The sequence below is a fragment of the Colletes latitarsis genome, chromosome 10 (genome assembly GCF_051014445.1).
Source record: "Colletes latitarsis isolate SP2378_abdomen chromosome 10, iyColLati1, whole genome shotgun sequence".
NCBI classification, from domain to species: Eukaryota; Metazoa; Arthropoda; class Insecta; order Hymenoptera; family Colletidae; genus Colletes; species Colletes latitarsis.
This window is the reverse complement of record NC_135143.1, coordinates 20,592,544-20,612,271: the sequence shown is the minus strand read 5'-3', so window position 1 is coordinate 20,612,271 and position 19,728 is coordinate 20,592,544. Positions and strand designations below refer to the sequence as shown.

General features: G+C 42.2%; 1 protein-coding gene across 15 annotated transcripts in view; it reads right to left on the bottom strand.

The window, feature by feature from the left end:
• The window catches only part of LOC143346900 (bromodomain adjacent to zinc finger domain protein 2B), a 229,815-nt gene that overhangs the window by 145,951 nt on the left and 64,136 nt on the right, over positions 1 to 19,728 (bottom strand). For 14 of the 15 annotated variants that reach the window (XM_076775533.1, XM_076775540.1, XM_076775542.1 and 11 more), the window contains one exon: positions 12,317 to 12,389. The gene's annotated coding sequence lies outside the window, so the exon portion shown is untranslated. Of the gene's footprint in view, positions 1 to 12,316; positions 12,390 to 16,346; positions 16,458 to 19,728 lie in introns of those variants that run through there. The other variant, XM_076775535.1, reaches the window with a different exon arrangement.

The window sequence follows — 19,728 nt, the reverse complement described above, 5'->3', positions numbered from 1 at the left end:
GTCCCAAAGAGCGAGGAACGGCAGATGTAAACGAGAAGCTTTTACCTTTAATGGATTCGCCCCGGGGCCATCGAGATCTTCGGGGTTGAAAATACTCGGCAGTAACGAAGTTTCGTAACGAGCAGCGGCGCTAAGCGCGCACTCGACTTCGCCAATTTAAATCCGAATTGCGTCCCGATCGAGCCCGCATTAAAACTTGTTTTCGACCGTACCACTGCATGAATCTTCGCGTCGGTCCTTGCCAAATCACCGAATCGACAAAAAAAAAAAAAAACGCGAACACGTATCGTCGGTTCTTCGTCCATCGACTTATCTCGGTCCCGTCTCGATTCGAGAGATAACAGTCCATCTTGCTGGACTTTGTATACGAGGATACACGCTTTACATTTTCCGCATTTAATTATACGCCTGTGTTTACGATAAATTAGAAATATTTATTTCTAATTTTCTAAGAAAGAAACGTTCGACGAGAATCGTATTTAGAGAATTACACACGTGGTCCGTGCAATATGGAGACTAACTTTGAACGGTTCTTTCGAAAGAGCTATAACTTCTTGTTGATCGACGATAAAAGGTGACTAATGTTTTTTCATCGGTACGATAAAAATTGTAATTTGAATGAAATCGTACGCTGAATGGAAAGCTTATCTGAGCATCTATGCAATGGAATATTTATGTAAGAATAGTGTATAAGAATTTATTCCGATTTCGATTACGCAATGAAATATGTGATTCATAAATACAGAAATAGAAATTTCTATGGATTCTTTGTTGTTTATTATTGGAAAATGAAATCTTGTTCATATTTTTTCAAGTTACAAAACAATAGTATTTCTAGTCTCGAAGTCCTCAAGGAAACCGCAAAATTATTCAAATATAGCTTCGCATCTATCACACTATACGACCATAGTTACAATCACTTAAAATATTTCGAGTTCGTCAAGCACACTCGCGTCGATGAACCAAACACCGAGTGAAACTATTCAGAGTTTTCATCAAGCTATTACCATCGTAGATCACAATCACCCACGTAAGGTTTGCACGCAATCAGTGATGGGAAATATATCAAAATAAACCTACCGTCCAGATAAGAGTACCAAATATCGAGTAAAAGATAAGCACATAGAAATGGAAATTCCAAATTTAATTGGACGATTGAAAATATAAAATATAAAAACTTCACACGCGTTCGATCGAAAATATGTGGTATGCTTGCTACAATGCTATCTATTACATTACTCGATTAAAATGCTATCATACTGTTTCGTTGGAGAATACTTACACTTTAAACGCAGCAGTTATGTACCATTAACTCCTTAACGCTCATATTTTTCAGGTTAATCAAGAATGATCAGTTTTCTTTATTGTATTTGTTTCTAAAAATGCAGTTTTTGTTAATTACCATGTTGCATCTAACGTATAATTTGGAGGAAAACAAATATTATCATCCCTTAAACCATTGGACTAAACAAATATCGTTTTTCAAAGCAGTCAGACTCAGACATGAACGTTAAGAAGTTAATCCTATTCCTCGAAAAAGTCGCCAAGGTAATCAAACAGAAGCACTAGTAACACTTCGCACAACTGCGACACATAAATTTCTTGTAAACGCGATGTTTCTAACGCCCCCTCACAGGTAAATATCAAAATAAACCTTCCATCCAGATGAGAGTGTCAAATATCGAGAAAAGGATAAGCAAACAGAAATGGAAATTCCAAATTCAGTTGGACGATTGAAAATATAAAATATAAATATATGGTATGCGTTGCTTGGTACAATGTTATCTATTACATTACTCGATTAAAATTCTGTCAATCTGCTCTGTTGAAGAATACTTACACTTTAGACGCAGCAGTTGTGTACCATTTCCTATTCCTCGAAAAGGTCGCCAAGGTAATCAAACAGAAGCACTAATAACACTTCACAGAACTACGACACAGAAATTTCCCGTAATCGCGACGTTTCTGACCCCCCTCTCCGCAGGCACACTACATACTCGACGCGCGTTAACGCGAGCTGGAGCACCGAGTATGATTTATTCACAGTTTTCGAGTTACCGATACGTAAAAACCACAATCACTTTGTAACGCAAGTTGCACGCGCAATCGTAGACGGTCAAAACATAAAGATAAACCTAGCGGCCAGATAAAAGTGTCAAACGCCGAATGAGAGATAAGCTATTCGCTTATTGAGAATTCCAATTTCGATAAATAATACATACGTTTGCCGAAAGAGCGTAAAAACCACCGCACTGTCGACGGAAAAAAACATCCGGCTGCGCGTTGTTTGTGTCCCGAGACGGGAAATATCGGTCCGCCTATCCGCGAGCGAGCGACACACAGCGCGTATTCGCGTTCGCGTTCGCGGGCGACAGTCGTTCGCGCTAGCCAGGAGGACACTGAACGTAACGCCGACCAGCCACCGGTCTCGCAGGCCTAACGAAACGCGTTCCGATTCGAACACGCGGCGAAGAAGAAGCCCACGGTCGTGCCGTTTCCGCGAACGACACAGAGAACGCGATACCGCCGCAGCCTCGTCGCGATTCGTGCGCGACCGCGTCCCCCCGGCCGGATTAAGAAAACCGCGCGCGATTAAACGGGCTCCGTACGAGGAAGTATAATAATTGCGTAGGTACCCGAGCGACGTTAATGGAACGTCTTGCCAGCGGCTGTAGCGCGATCCAAGGGACAGCGTGTAATAAACGTGTACGGTTTCTCGTTCCCTCCTCTGCTCCTCTCACTCTCTCTCTCTCTCGCTCACTCTGCACCTTGCATCCTCTCTGGTTTCTCTCTCTGTTCGTCACCCGGGTCGTTTCTTGCTCCCTCTACCTCGATCTCTCATCCACTCTCGCGGGCATGCCCGGCGACGAGCGTGTGCGTGCACACCGACACGCCGCGCGCGAGAGAGAGAGAGAGACGGAGAGCGCTCGTAGCCACGGTTAAAAGGCGCAGAGACGAGAAATCGCCTGCGACTGGATTCCACGAGCCGGCCGGCCAACAGGCCACAAAACTTGGCCGAGGCTCAAAAGAATCGTCTTCCTCCGCTCCCCCTTTGCCCCCCGCTCGATCCGGCTGCCTCTCTCTTCGACCGTTCGTCTCTCTCTTGCACGCTCGCTCGCGCGCGTGCAATCTCTCCGCTACACGAGGATCTTTCTTCAGCGCGCGACGCGCCTTTTTCCTTTTCTCGATCGTCGCCTTCTTTCTTTTATTCGCGTTTCCTTCGTCTTCCACGCCGCGCCAGAGCCGCCCCCTGACTCCTCTTTTGCATTCTGCAGCGCCGAATTACTGCTTTAAGGCTCCGGGGCCTCTCCTTTCCACGGCCGAACTCCTACGGCGACCAGGACCGAGAGAAGGGATCCCGACTGGCTCCCTGTGTTGCTACTGACCAACGAAACGCACGTTCGTATTCGAGATCGACGAAATTCTGCAGCCAGAACGGGGACCTGGTCACTGTACGACGGGTCCCTCGTTAATTATCGCTACTTTTCCCCTCGATATTGCTCGCGGAGTCATCCTCGCCAATTCCTAGAACTGCCTCGACGAGGAGAGCGACCATGTTATCTCGTAACTCGCGATCAGTAATGACGCAACTACGTATCGTCGAAAGAACGAAAATAGAATTTTTATATTTTTCAATTTGTAACTGTGAAATTATTTTAATAGCGTTCCTGAACTTCTTCCAATGGGAATGATACCAAACAAGGCCATATTTACTGTTATGGAATGCAAGATATATTATATGCTTTTATATGCAAATGTAACAAAAGTTATTATACATACACGTACAAAAGATACGTAACATTAATTTTCATATTATTTTTAGAGACTATGAAGTTATATACGTCTGCTTCATCGCCAAACAGTCCCAATTTTTAGAGGAATAATAAAATATTAATGGTAGAATTAAGTGATCGGTCATTTTTACTGATGCAATAGAAAAAAATAAATGGTCATATATGCTGTACATGCACACTCATTACCTTTATCTCGATGTACGTCAACCATTTTGGGGCCAATTAGTGCGTAAGTTCGAGCGACGACTGTTATCGACGTATCTTTGCATGCTTCCCGAGCGACACTTTTATCGATTAGTGCCGTGCGAGCTCGAATGATTATTTTACACGTGAAAATTTAATAACGTTCTCGGTGATTAACCTGTCGACAAAGCGCGCCTAATGCCCCTCCGCGTAAATTCATAATAGATGTGTCAACCTACGCTTTACCTCGAGGCAGCGTTTCCAACGGCAAAGAAACTATAAAACCTGCGTGCAAACTCGCTCGGAACCTGGTTTTCTACGCGCGTAGCCGCCAGCTAGGAAGGCGGAAAATTATCCCTCGAAACTTCTCTCGGTCGTTGTTTTTCTTTCCCCCCTTTTCCCGCGGCATCTAATTTTCTCTCGTTCTAAGCCTCGGCCTCCTACCTCCTCCTTTTTATTCCGCGCGCGAACTTCGTGACCGTGTACGAGCAACCACGTGACTCCACCGCGTTTAAAAAGTTACCGATTTCGCGTCCGTCGCGTTTTAGTAAACGAAATCAACAGTATTACGGTTTAACGTTGTTCGATATAAAGAAGATGAACTTTGGGGGGTTTTCCTAATAAGGAACTAATCTTATATTCAATCTCATACAAATTAACATTATTATTGTTTGACGTTGCGTTTTGGAAACGTAGAATCTGGTCGTTTTGGTTTTTAACTAACTAGTCTCACATTCGACCTCGTACAAATGCAAACAAAATTGATAATAGTTAAACAAATCGATAAAAATTCAAATGGAGGTACGATATAACAGTGTTGCAATTATTTCCCTGCCAATGTTGATCGTTCCCCATGCTTGGAAGCGTCGCCAAACGATATCGTGACTCGTGTCGTATAAAAAGTTGAGTTTTGCACATTGTGGTCCAACGGGGAAAGCATACGTCGGGATTTTCGCTAACCGGGGGAAGGTAAGGACGGAAAATTATCCCTCGAGAGCTGGTGGCTCTCCCCTTCGGCCTCGGTCTCGCCAGATCTCCCAATCCCGTTCCCAACGGGAACGAAACCGTTCCTTCCCCGTCGAACCTGTCCGATTGCCTGTTTCCTTCTCGTTTTCGTCCCGCCGGCGGACCGGTGCAGGGTTCTCTCTTTCTCCACGGACAGTCGGGTTCCATCGTTTTCGCGTGTGTACGTGGCCAAGGCGCTCGATATTTCAGGCCGTCGCCCACGAGAAACGCAGTTCCTGGGGGCGTGTTCCGCACTGGCATGGTCGACGGCGGCGGCCCGGCGTTACCTCGGTTCGTTTACACCGAACGTAGAAACGGAGAGCTGGCATAATTTCCGGCGGAGACGGTGGCGTGCGCAGCTAACGCCGTTTCATGCGTCCGCAATGATTCCACCGACTTCGCCTCGCCTCCTCGTACGCGCTATAGTATTCGCGGGGACTACGACGAACGCTACCGGCTATCTCGTGTCTCACGCTTTTAAGGTAGAACCCGTGGCTCGTTCCCAATTAACCCTTTGGTGACACCGCCGACGTCGGATTAACTCGGCCACGGCGGTGCCAGCCGCTTCTCGCTCGACCAGGAAAATTCGAACCGAGTTACGTAGCGCGATTTCGAATCCATACGATATTTATCTGACCCTTTCGAGCACACAATTTTAAAGGGGAAAACGTCCCCACTTGCATGGAATGGTTTTTAACACAAAATATACAGGATGTTCGGTCAAAAATCGAGAATATCGATTTGTTGATTGAGGCCTTTTTAGTCACAATATTTAAGCAAAAAAAATACATCACAATTTGCAATTACGAGCCAGATGAATTCTGTCTTCAGTCCCAAAAAATTACTTGCAGAATTTCTACCAACAATATTCAAGTTAATAAATCGAAATGCGTATTTGCGTTATTTTTCACGAGAAAGAAGAAATTCTGAAAATGAGGAAACCCGGAATTATTCGCGTTGATCGACGGGGATCGATGCTGACGACATCACCGAGCAACGCTGACTCGATATCATAAACTTGGCGGTTTAATTGGATGGCGTTCATGCGGCGAGCGTGTATCCTGGAAATTCGAGGCTCGGTAGAGTCGTTAGAAACGCGTGAGTCACGATTTTCGGAGGTCCTATCTCTGGTCCCGGTATTTCCGAAAAGACGGTACGCTATGATGCATTCAGGCCGCGTCGCGGAGGACGGTGACACGCACGAGGCGCGAATTTTAAAATCTATTCTCCGGAGCGCGGTCGTGTAAGGGACGCGGGAACGACGAAACCGGATGGTATAAAAAAAAAAAAATAAATAATGAGATTTGCATAGATACAGAGAGTAAATCGCGTCGAGGAATAAAAGTTCCACCACGGAAACAAGAGCAACGACCCCCGAGAGTGGCGCAATACGCTCAAAAATATAATACACTCTTCCCGTCACCATCGTTTCGCTCGATATCGCCAACTGCCAGCCTCAAAATTTATAACGATAACAATAATAATTATAACCGGTCTTCGTTCGCCAAAATATTCTTAGAGTTATTTTTTATTTAAGAATCTTGTGAAAGAAATTCTTTCCAAGGGGAGAAATAATGCATTAAATTGAGCAGTCTCTCGTTAGAGTTTTGCATATTTTATATTTTAAAACTGATTAAACTACGTAGAATAAAGTCCAAATGAGTGCTAAAGTTATTATTAAATTTAAATTGATCTTAAAACTTTTATACCTTAAAAATGTCGCCGTTCTGTAAATATGAGAATTTTTTAATTTTTGCAATTTAGTAACTCTTCTATTTTCGCAGCGATTTACATAAAAAAATCACGTAACGTCTGCATTGGTATACTGATTGTCATACCAAGTTTCAGTTTAATATATCGCGTACTTTTTCCAAAAAAAAAAAAGAAAAAGAAATGAGAAGTTTCCAATAATTGCTCATTTTTTACCTCAAGGCACGACAAAACTCCCATTAATAATCAGATACCTTGGCGCGACAAGATCGTGTTGCCACGATTTAAAAGCAACCGACACGCTCGATAAAACGATCCGCGACCACTTATTAATCGCCGTATACGCCGGAAACGAGCCCGATTCGTTTCATTAAAATACCGCGCTTCGTCGTCGCGGTCGCGCAGACTCCGAAGAGATCGTCTTATATTAATACGGCTAACGGTGGAAGGAGATATAAACCGATAAAATTTACTGTAACCATAAAATATTTTACGCCCCTCCAGTCGCTTACGTTCCTACTTAGCTCGAGTTATCTTCGCCATAAATTCGGTCCCGCGAACGGAATAGAGGCCCGCGCGATGGAGACGCGAGTTAAAAATTCCTGTTGTCTCTGTCGTCGCGAGTGTGTTTCGAAAACGATTGTAATAGGAAAACCACGACGAACGAACCTCGAAACGGTGACACAGATTAGAAACGAATAAATACTGCCTTCTCGGGGACAATGTCACATTTTGGGCCCAGAATTAGACACGTCGAAAACAGATTCACGATTTCATTAAACAAATCAAGACTATTATATTAACCCTCTATGGGCCCGTGTAACTTTCAGGTCACATGTTAATATATCGACATTTTACTAAATAATTTTAGTTTTCTCACAAGATTATTTAATGTTTCTGAGATAACTAATAACTAGACTGCGGATGTTTATGCATTTATGAGAAATTTAAATTTTCAAAAAACTACAGAATGCACTTAATATGACAAAATATAAGTAATGTTTCAAGTTAGACACAAATTATTGTATTTAGGGGTTGAGACAACCCTCTATAAAGTTCCCATTTCATTAATTCTATTAATAAAAATACGAATTTGCATAAAGATCCGCAGTCTACTAATAACAATATTGATGACGGTTGGCAGCACCAAATATCAAAGTAAGTGGCTCGTAAGTTTATATTCAAGAAACAAATTCGGCCCATAGAGGGTTAAATAATATAATTTAATTACACCGGTACTAACAAGACTAATAATTTAGCTGTTAATAGGACCTTAAGCCCATCGCATAATAAACAAAAAAAAGAAAAGAAGTATTGTATAAACGATCTATCCAGATAGAAAATTGTCTTCAAGAATTATTTTCTTTCTAAGCCACTGAATCGATTACAATTTAATTATGGACAATCTACTATTTGAATATAATAAAAACGAAATCGATAATAATTGATTGATTAAATCACCGTCCGTTGAAACGACTGTTAAAATAAATGTGAAAATTTTCTTCTCCGCGTATCGAAAAGAATTCAACGTGCGTATAGCGTAACTGTAAAATTCTGCTTCGCCGCCACTATGATTCATGATGATGCAAAAATAATTGACCACTGTTACTAATGGTGATGGAGAATTATTAGGACGTTCGTTAAATTGCGTGGATTTTTTTCCATTTTATTTCGAAGTTTTTATGAAACTAGTGCGATTACAATATTTTTTTAATTGAAATTCCATTATCTTTTTCCACTTACCGAATGGTGGGATTTCGCGCCGCGAACGCAGGAAACGGTCGTTTTAGAAAAGCACGGCATCTCCGTTATCGAAAGAATTTATAATTAATTTAACACTTACTCTATTAATTGACACTAATGTTTTCAACACCCGTTGATTTGCAACGCTGCCGCACGCGTTCGAATTTACCAACCTCGAAATCATTGAAAACAAAATTCATCGTTTACAGTTTCATTGTTTTCTTTTGGAATTATACGGCGATGGAATTAGGTTAATTAGATACTTAAATCGTGCCGAATTAGACTCTAATACCACTTTTTTGTGGTACGCAACGAATACATTTCATTTTGATGTTTTATTTAATATTTTTCATTCCACCAAAGTGGCTAGAATGGTTAATAAATACAAATAAATAATAAACCATACTTGTCGATAGTTCTAGTGTTAAAAAAAATGGCTGCTACTGGAGGAGTTACAGAGGTATTGCTCTGCTATAGCAAGTATATTTAGATATACATTAGACAGTATGGAAAAATTATTTGCATAAAGCTCTGTCATTCTACATTACTAAAAATCATCATAAATTTTTCCAATAATATCTATTGCAAATTTGTGATTACTGAAATGTTCTTTTCAATTTAAATAAATAATCATACCGTATAATTTCGTTCAAAGGCTGACTACAATTTGGATTAACGAACGTTCAAACAAAATGGCGTCTCCTATGACCAGTTTTGAGGTCCAAAATAAATACAATTATTTCACAATATTTTACTAGCGATTGGGTACAATTCAAAATTTGCCTTTCAATTTGAATTTCGTTATTAGTGTTCACCAATAATTATACCGTATAATTTCGTCCAGGAACCGACTACGATTTGGATTAACGAACGTCCAAATAAAATGGCGTCCCCTGTGACCAGTATCGAGGTCTAAAATGATATTTTATCTCCTTCCGTATGGGTTACAGAGTAAGAATGGAGAGTGAAGAATGGATGCATAGCGATCGTAGGACACGATCAGGCGGCTGTACCATAAAGAGAGAGCGCGTAGGCGGGTTCGATCAGCGACGAGGAATCGAAGTCGCTGGAAGAAACGTGTCGCGGGTTGACTCATTCTCCATGCCAGTTCGCGAGCACACGCCTCCATTTCCATGCGCAAGGTGCAGCGTGCGCATACTGCAATCAGAGTGCACGTACATTCGCAAGAGACAGAACTGTCCGTTGACGTCATCGGGACAATTTATTCGACTGGCGGGAGTTCGACGTGCTCACGGAACGTAATACCCACCGCGTCGATGGAGCACTCCATTTTGTTCGAACCGTCGAAAAAGTGCAACAAAGTCGAGCATAATTTCCCGAACGATTCGCGCGAACAACCCTCGAAACAATCAACGCGTCTGCCTGAGCAAATTCGTGACACTTTCTAAACTTAGATATACGACATATTTAAATTACGTTTGATTCGATCTCTGTACATCCACCATTCAAATTCTGGAAAAATATTTCACCCTTTACTTTATATAGAATCGTAAATTTTTCTTTAAAAATTCCTATCATTGTGGAAACCTATCATAGAGTCCAAAGGGTCAACAAACAAGGGGAAGCATCCGTGATGATTTTGTATTTCTTTTTTTCTTTTTCAAACGATCGAAGAATCTCCAAAGAAACGCGAGTTCCACGTAGCGCTAACGACCAAAAACCGAACATTATTTCGCCATTAATCACAACATATTGAACAGCAAACAAGAAGCTTTTTCCTCCACTCGTTCCCAAAGTGCAATCCCGACGATTTCCGTCGAACTGATCAGAAAAACAAACTTACGTCGTTCGAAAGACGACTAAAACATGGTCGATCTTTTTCTCGGAGGCTGTGGCCGCGATCTGGATCAGGAAAACGGCCGATAAACGATAGGGCAATTGCGGTAAGTAGTCGTTGATCAGATTCGATGTTTAGGAACGTCTGACCTCAACCTGTGACTTAGAACGAGTGTCTAAGCGTATTAAAGTAATTTTTTTCGGTTTCTGCAGTCGGAATTAATTCCATGCAACTTTTAGCAGATCGTGTAGTTTTGACTAAAAAAACAAAAAAATCATCAGTGCCTTTGAAACCTGGTCCTTTCATGTCAGGGCTGTCTCGAAGGAAGAACTTGGATCCGTAGGCTGAAAGGACGTTCAAAGCTCCCTGTCGATTTTCTAACTACGGGTCCGACAAAAAAGTCCTGGAATTAATTCTGACCCAGTCCACCGTTTCGGTCCCTCCCTTTGCCAATCATCGATCCGAAATCCAGAGCGATCGTCGATGCGTAAAACGACATCAATCGGGCTTTCTCGCACAGATAACGAGGCTACGCCGCCGGCCCATGAAGGGGAGCTCACAAACGACGAAGCCCGGTATAGGTAGTCGTAGAAAGGGTTGCCTAGTGTCGAGCGTATAACGTACAAATTATACGCGGCCACGGAACGGGTGATTTGCACGCGACTAAACGAACCATGGAAAACCGTTATCGCGAGCTCGACGCGGTAACGTGCTAAGTATCCATCGAGAAATATCTGATAAACCGATTGGTTCGTCGTGGTCCGCCAAGACAGCGAAATTTTAGGCGTTTCCGAGTTTGAAAAGCAACGTTATGATTTAACATTAAACGTACCATGACCGGTCGAATGACCGTTTCTAAAATTTCGTTTAGAATTTCTAACATACAATGTTACTTTAGCGCTATTTAATTCCACGACTTTTCTTATAGTATACGAACAATGTAGTTTTCAATATTCACTTTTACTGTTATTGTTTGTTTCATGAGGAAAATATGTAGTCTGTCTTGCCTACGACGATTGATCATCTGACCAGTTGAAGGATTTATAGTTTTTTGTACAAATTCCAGTAATATAGTTTCTGATGTAAACAGAAAATATAATAGCAAAGGTGAAAGGAGTAGATTAGTTTTCACTGTCTTAGAACAGTCTAACAACGCGTATTAAAAATTGTTAATCTTTACACGCGTGCAGTTCTAAAACTACTAGTGTTTTATCCATTATTAAACCACTGTTAGAAGCGGCAAAGCTTCCTCTTTGAAATGGTTTTTGGTTTTTGACGATCCGACTTTCCGTTTCCGAGATATCGCAATTTATGTGAAGGGGTAATTTCTTTAATTCGACTATCTCTGTCTCCGTCTAACGCGTCGCGTAGGACCTCCTTCTCGCACGTGAGTCGTGAGAGTCGTGACCGGGAAGTCGTAGTATTTCCAAGAATTTACTACGCACTGTTTACTATTTACGCGCAAGGTCATTCGCCTCGCGTCAATGAAACGTAAACAAACGCTTCGACCCTTATATTTCCGTAACCAGTCGTCCTATCGACTTGAAACAAAAATCGTTATATCTCCGAAACTAATTACGCTATCGACATGAATAAACACTCATTTTAAAAGGCATTTCATCCTCTATACAATGACTATACTAGCAACTATAATTTTTGCTATCTTCTATGTTTATTTTGATATTTACTTTGACGCTACATACCCAAAGATGTTTCAGCAATTTCTGCTGATTATACGACTGATGTGCGATAAAACTGAATTATAAATTTGTTTATTTAATTGAAAATGAATTTAAATTTATAGAAAGAATGTTTGCCCAATTACTAGTCAGCATTTTTTTCGTAAATAATTATTTTCTCTGGAACTAACTACGATATCGACTTGAAACAAAATTCGTTTCCAAGGACGTTTTATCTTCTATCCGATGAAAATTAAAACATTTCAGCATAGTTTATAAATTTTCTGTATTAAGTTAAAGGACTAAATATGCACATTTTGAGTAAAATGTATTGGATATTTTTGTACAGATTTTTAAAATATGCGATTATGCGATTTTGTTTAAACAAAAATGTTTATACATACATGTTTCGCTCGATGTTAGTAGCGTAGACCATTGATGACCGTCGTGACAACAAATCCGTTAACCCCTTCGAACCTGAAATTAACACGCAACGTTCGATTGAAATTCACTAACTCATTAAACGCACACTCTATGTCTACAATTTCTATTTCTTAACTGTGAAATATTCTATTCTATAGTTTAAATTTCTAGTTTTATGTAAAAAGTCGTTTATCTCGTATCCGGATGAGAATTTTTCAAATCGTTCAAATCGTTCAAATTTAATTTCCATTCGAATTTACGTAGCGTTTAACGCCACCTTCCGTCCAGCGATTCGAAAAGTACCACGGAACCCCCGAGCCGCGAGTAATTTCCACAATTAGCGTTCGCCTCTCGGCACATAGTCGACGCGCCTCGCCTTATTTATAGTTCTCGGTATGTCCCGCTGTTTGAAGGTTTAGCAAAGTTCCGTACCGGCGTTGTTTCGATTTAGTGCTGCATTTCCCGAAATTAGGGGCTCCGACCTCTAAAAAAGGCTACTAAAATATAAAAATTACAATGCAAATAATTTGAACATCTTTCTACTACTCTATTAACCAGGTAACTGTTTCGACCACTTTGGAAAATGCTTATCTAAATTGCGTCGTACAAATTTAGCGATGACGAGTATACTCGTCATAACACAAAATTTTGCACTTTTTTCATGACGAGCATACAACGATAAGTCTGACTCGTCATAATTTTCTTTATTTAGAGGGGTGTTCTTTGGGGATGAAAAAATTTCATAAACGATCAATAACTGGGTAGTAATTAACTACCGCTGAGGTAACTATACATATATACTAAGGTATTTGACGAGAAGCTGATCCCAGCTTAGGGATGGAGAACCTGTGGCCTTTTGTGGTATTCGGTGTAGCCTTCTCGCATACTTTGTCAATTACGTGTAATTTTCGTTCCTAAATCACACATTCTCAAACCATGTCTAGCTCAATTAAAAATCGTTAGTCCAAAAATACAAAAAAAAATTATGTTTGGTAAAAGTTGGCAAAAAAGAAGACACGCCTTTCAGACCTAGAATGAGTGTTATTTTTCTTCCCTCAGATCCATAAACAAAATATAGAAGCGTATTAAGGAATCAATTTATATCGAACCCATCTCTTCATAATTCTCACAAAAGTGACTACCAACGAAACGTACGATCCAGCGAAGAATCCTTGAAGCAACACGCGAACCTCCGACGCTAAAAGACATCCCACCCCCTCCCTGGTCGTTAAACAAAACCGAAACTTCGGCGTAAAATAAACTTCTGAACTAGAATGCGCACCGAGACGAGTAACGCGTTTCGCAAAATTCCTAAAGACCCCGGCCGTTCCGCGGAATAACATCAAACTGATAAAACAGAAGACTGATTGTTCAAACAGCGCGCACACGTACACAAAACTCTCGACGAATCGTCGATTTGCCGCATGCCCGACAGCGTTACTTTTGTATCGAGCTACGCGACCGCGTAACACGCCTACACGTATACACACACACACACGTGCTCGCAAATAATTACAACCTTCTAGGAGAGCGGGAACATGGACGACGGGGGTAGGTAGGGAAGGGTAAGAGGAGAAAGAGGACCAAACGAGCCACAGTTTCAAAAAGCATCCCACCGATAATACCCATATTCCCGGCCATCGAGACCCGCAGAGCTGCGCAAAATTCCAGACTCCCAGTGTTCTCTCGCTCCCACACCCCCCACCCCATACCACACACCTCTCTACCACACTCACCCAACGCTCAACGAAGAGGAGGCTACCGCTACTGGGTTCCCGTGCTACGCGGTATCGCCGGGAGCGACGATAATATAAAGCTCGTCGTTCTGGCCGTCGCGGCGCTACGCTGTCGGCGCGTCGTGGGACGTATACAGGGTGTTTCTATAAACACGTTCCCTACCATAGCTTGTTTCGTAGAATTCAGCGCTTTGGAATCACAGGGAGGCATTTTTCGGTATTTCGTTTCAGCCCGTTTGCACGGATTTCGCTCAACGACGAGATTTTAACGACACTAAGTTTCATCAACGACAGTATTAACACCGATATGATAATGTAGATAACCGATGACAGTATTAACAGATGCCAATATTAATCGACGACAGAATTAACACCGATGTCAGGATTAACGGATGACAGAATTAACTGACAACAGTACTAAACCATGACAGTATTAACAAACGTCAATATTAAGCGATAATAGTACTCATCAATGATAGAAATAATAGATGACAGAATTTATCAATGATAGTACTAATCGACGACAGAATTAACTGACAACAGTATTAAACCATGACAGTATTAAACAAACCTCAATATTAACCGGTAATAGTACTCATCAATGATAGAAATAATAGATGACAGAATTTATCAATGATAGTATTAACCGACGACGGAATTAACGGACGATAGTATTACAGAAATCGAGGAAAAATGAAGAACAGAACGAAGAGATTCGAACTCACGACCTTTGGATTGTTAGTCAACCGCCCTACCCACTCTGCCATTGTCGTACCACTGCTGCACTCATGTTAGTTATTCCTTTTTTATGGGTTTGGAGACCTTTGATATCACGGTAATAATCGATGACAGTATTGGCTAAGAACAATAATGACCGAGATACAGTAGACTTTATAATCAATCTTCCTATTAATATTATTTTCTAGGCGAGTTATTACAATATTATTCGATTTTTTCGATTTATTCGTCTATTCAACGGCTTCAATGTGTTTTTGAATAATTATACTGCCACCGAATACGACTGCACAACTTTTAGCGTTGCTTTAGAATGATTGTTGAGCCAATATTTGAAGAAACACTTTTCTTTTATGATTCTTAAAATCCCTGCGATCGCCAAGGATCCTTCCTAAGTCTTATAAGTAAATATTATACTGTATGTAGCATTACAGAACTAAAGGGCGTTACAGAACTTTGCGGGATACTTCGAAGAGCCGAGTAAATTTGCCAAGAGTTACTTACAAACACGAGAGGAAAATAAGCACTCTTCTTTGTCTCTATGTAGTTCTTTAGAGTGAGAAGTTTCCAACTTTCGAACGAAGAATACAGGAAAATTGCCACAACCCAGTAAAAATTATTCTGCTTTGAGTGGGCAAAAATTGAAGCATACTAATTTGTAATTTGTTAACATAAAGCTTGCTCCAAAATAAATCACATTATTCACGCTTGTAGTCCCTCAACATATGTATTCAATTTATAACGTTTTTAACCTTGTTATGGGTTTCATCCAATTTTTTCCTACAAATTTTTAACAAAATTTACAAAAAAAAAAAAAAAAACGCATTTTACAAGACTAGAAAAATCAATATAAGCATTTTTCTGCAAATTTATAAAAGAGGTATTTTATACATTTACAAAAAAAGATTGCAAGAGAATCTAAATATATTCAACGACTACAACCATGAATGATGCATGTTTTACTGATTTGTTTTCCAGTCAGCTGATCGCGCGGCTGCGCAGCCACGCTGTCATGCTCAAAACACACGTGTTCATAACATTCACACACATTTCTAACCAAGACTGTTCAAACCTGAGTTTATGATACTGTTACCCACTAGAAGCTAGCTTTTAGGAGTAGCTGTCGCAATTATTCAATGGATCAAACAATTGCATTAATTGATTCTTAAGAGTGACCAACGGAGGATTCATAAAACAATAAACATTACCATTTTTCTATCTTTCCCTCGCCCCGAATCGATTTCCTATCTTACTAATGAAACTAAAATCAAATAGTCAAACTGAACCGTATGTAAGCCCAAGATATTCTCTTATGTACGAAACAAAAGAGAAACGAATTTACACTGGGACACAAGAAATGCATAAACTTAAGCTTAAACCAAGCCCCAAACGTATGACGTATCGATACCTCTTCGCACGAGAAATTTGCGCGTGTCGACTTGTCCCATCTTATCGAAACACCCTGTATACACACACACGAACGAAAGCATGGAGGCAAAAGGGACCAAGTGCCACGGGAGAGGCTAAAACATGTATGTACCGGGTCGTGCGCGCGCGCACCTTCATTCCGCGCGCAAACAAACACAGCACGACGCGCGCACACGCGCTCACGTACGATCGGACAAAAGATAATCGCGGAGAGCTGGCTGTCGTTCGCGTCGACTGGCTCTGGCTGCCCGTGCTTGCGTCCGAACGGTGACACGCGGGAGACTACCGATGGAGGGGGAATACCACAGAGGAGGGGGGACGCAGAGAAGCCGCGAAGGGGGACGAGGAAGGGTACTCTCAGCAGAGAAAGAAAACGGTACAAACGGGGGGGGGGATAAAGTCTGCGACCGATTCCGTCAAACTGTTCGTACTGTGCCCGGAGATCGTAAGTCGTCGAGTGCCCGCAACTTTTCGAAGGCACAGGTCACTCTACCCTAACCCCCACCTTTAATTAAACGCTACGTTGGTTCCTGAGACCCGACACTGTTGAAAAGAATTGTATTGAAAATGTTTATTCTTGTTGCATACATTCTATTTAAGAATATTGGTTTCACCCTTTCGATAACACGTTCACCGCCAGAACAGTATGATATTTTGCAAAAGTAAAATTTTGATTTTAGGCCATTGCAAGCTACATAACCTAAAATTTGTTTCAGTACTTATATTTGTAACCTTGTTAAAATTCGCAAATTCTATCCAAATTTATTTCCCTCAATGCCTTAACTTGAGAATTAATTTTTCTAGTATCATAGTGGTAAATTCTGTCACTCATATATGGGTGACGTGGCAGTTGTTAGGTTTTCTACTAAACTCAAGTACAAAAATTAATCTTATTCACTGGTCTCCTATTCTGATGGAGAGAGATGCTATATCTTGCTGCGTATATTCCCTCGTAAGATTCGGTTTCCTGTTTATACAAAGATGTGATAGGACCTCGCATAAACACAAGAGAGATATTGGAGATAGTCTCCAACGCCTCAGTTTCCTGTTCCAATGCAGTTCAGTTCCCTCGTAAAAGTCATAGTGAAAAGGGCGTTTCTTCCAAAGCGTATAAAATAAAACGTTAGTATTATTCAAAAAGGAAATCTGAGTATTTTATTTAAATAAACCCATTTCTAATAGCAGTGAAAATGTTAAAACGACGATAGATACAGACCATATCGAGAAATCACTATTACGTCTTATATCGGGGGATTACAACTTGCCTCGGATTACTGAAATACCGAATAAAGATTTCAGAGTATATTTTTCCACTTCGATGGTTTGTCGATGCGATTTTGTTATCGATATTCTTCTGTTTCAATCTGATCCTATGTCCTTTCTTTAAAGAGATACTTCAATACATAGAAAAAGACCTTCATACCCAAAAAGCCATCTTTCGTTTTCTTATATTCTGTGCTACATGCGTATTCCGTTTTGCTCTCCACTATAGGTGACGTGGCAGTCAAAGTGTTAACGTGATAATTTAATTCGCCGGAGGGAATCAACAATGAGAAACGAAACAATTGTCTCCAGGACATATAACAGTACGCCAAGGGGTTACCAAAGAATTTCGGGCGTCTTTCTCTAGTCACCTCGTACACCTCGTTCCCCGGAATATCGGTGAATTGATCATCAGAGTTCCCGTCCGCGTTTCCGGGGAACCTGTCCAGTGGTAGCGCGGCGGCGTCGTTCCATCGAATTTGGCGTAGAACTGCGTGTTTCCTACGCTTTCCAATCAATTTTTTAATTTTTCACAAAAATGCTTTTCGTTTCTGCGCCCACCCCCTGGGCCACCCTTTGCGCGGCTCGCGCCTGGTAATAGGGGGAGAGCCACCGGGCGACCGGTGGGGTGAGTCGGCGCGGGAACGAGCGGTTTCGTGGGTCGGTGGGTGGACCGGGAGAAGCGTAGCGGACCGAGATAGAGGCAGAAACGGTGGAAAGAGTGGCGGTGGCGAGGCGGGACGAGGTTAGGCGGACGGCGGGGGCCAAGAGCGCGTAGTAGAGCACGAGGGGGAGGGCGGAAACGGGCGGAGGACGGAGGGACACACGCTACGAGAGGCGCTGGCTGAGTTTGCGAGCACGCGCTACTACTCTTCGAGGCTCGAGTTTCTATCTGGCCCCGTGTGTCCCTCTGTGTGTACTTCTTTCTCGCTCGCGCGCGCACCCGCCTCCCTGGTCCCTCTCTTTTCTTCGCCTACTCGATCCTCTCTCGCTTACGCTCGTTCGCTCCGATTCGCCTCGTTCCACCTCTCCTCGTCGCTCCTTCGCGGCGTCCGCTCGAGCTCTAGCTCTCGTTCCCTCCCGGGTTTCGTTCCTGACACTCCAACCAGCTTCCCTGCCCCCTCCCTGCCCGCCCCCGGAGGCCCCCGTTAGCTCTTCCTCGCGACAGCCGCATCGGTTCTCGTTCTCTGCGTCCCCGTCGTTGTGTCCGTGCCGCGTACGTGTGCCCAGAGGCTCTCTTTCTCGCTCTGGTCGCGGCCCGGTTCCTCCTGCTCGACGTTTCCCTGGTCGCACACTCTCTCTCCGTCCCTTCGTAGCTACGCCGAGGCTCTCTCGGTCGCCGCCGATCGGTCCGCTCCGCGCGCGGCGTGTACGAGACACGAGAAAGAGAACAGCACCGACGAGTTGTGTTGCAATGGCTGGAATTGGTGAATTGAGGGACGGACGGACTGACGGGCCAGAGCGGGGGAACCAGATTCCCTCGAAAACGTAGTGTCTCGCGGTATGCACGAAAATCGAGATCGCCGATCAATACGAGAGGCAAGGGGACGGAAGTTGTCGTAGGAAACTGGTTCCCAGTCACAGGGGGGCTGTATTTGCCTCTGGCTTCAGGCTAAACGCGGAACGTGGATGACGCAGGGTGATGCAGCGTTTTGTGCGAATTATGTGGAACAGTTGCGCAGTCCACGTTGTCGCGCGTCGCAGTAAGTCAAATACATGTAATCGGTTCGAGCGAGAAATCAAATGGTCCACACGCTTGACGAAACGCGAAGTTGAAGTTCTAGTCGCACAGAACCAGTCCTAGATATGATCTGCATACGAGTGGATTCCACATCAGTACGCTCGAGTCTGGCATCGTTACTAACCGCTGTTTTTTTGTAGGAAATAATCAATTGGGAAAGAATCTTCGTGAAAGAATTTTAATGTCTCTTCTCGTATCTTTTAACTCAATCTAACAAAATCTGCTTATTGCCTGGCGACTCTTCCGAGAACCTAGACTTCTTTTCGTCTGTTAACGACCAATTCTCCTATCTCTAGTTTCTACACTACAAAACCTTGACAGCCACAATAACTCTATGGAATTTTCTACGTGTTCAACAGTTCGTTCTTAGACAATCGGAAACTGCTTAAGGAGTCTTTTACTGTAAAACGTGTTTTTTTATGTTCTTTTTGGTATTTTTTTTATAAAGAAACTATGCAGCCCTGGAGAAAATTTTAATGGTTGATTCTAG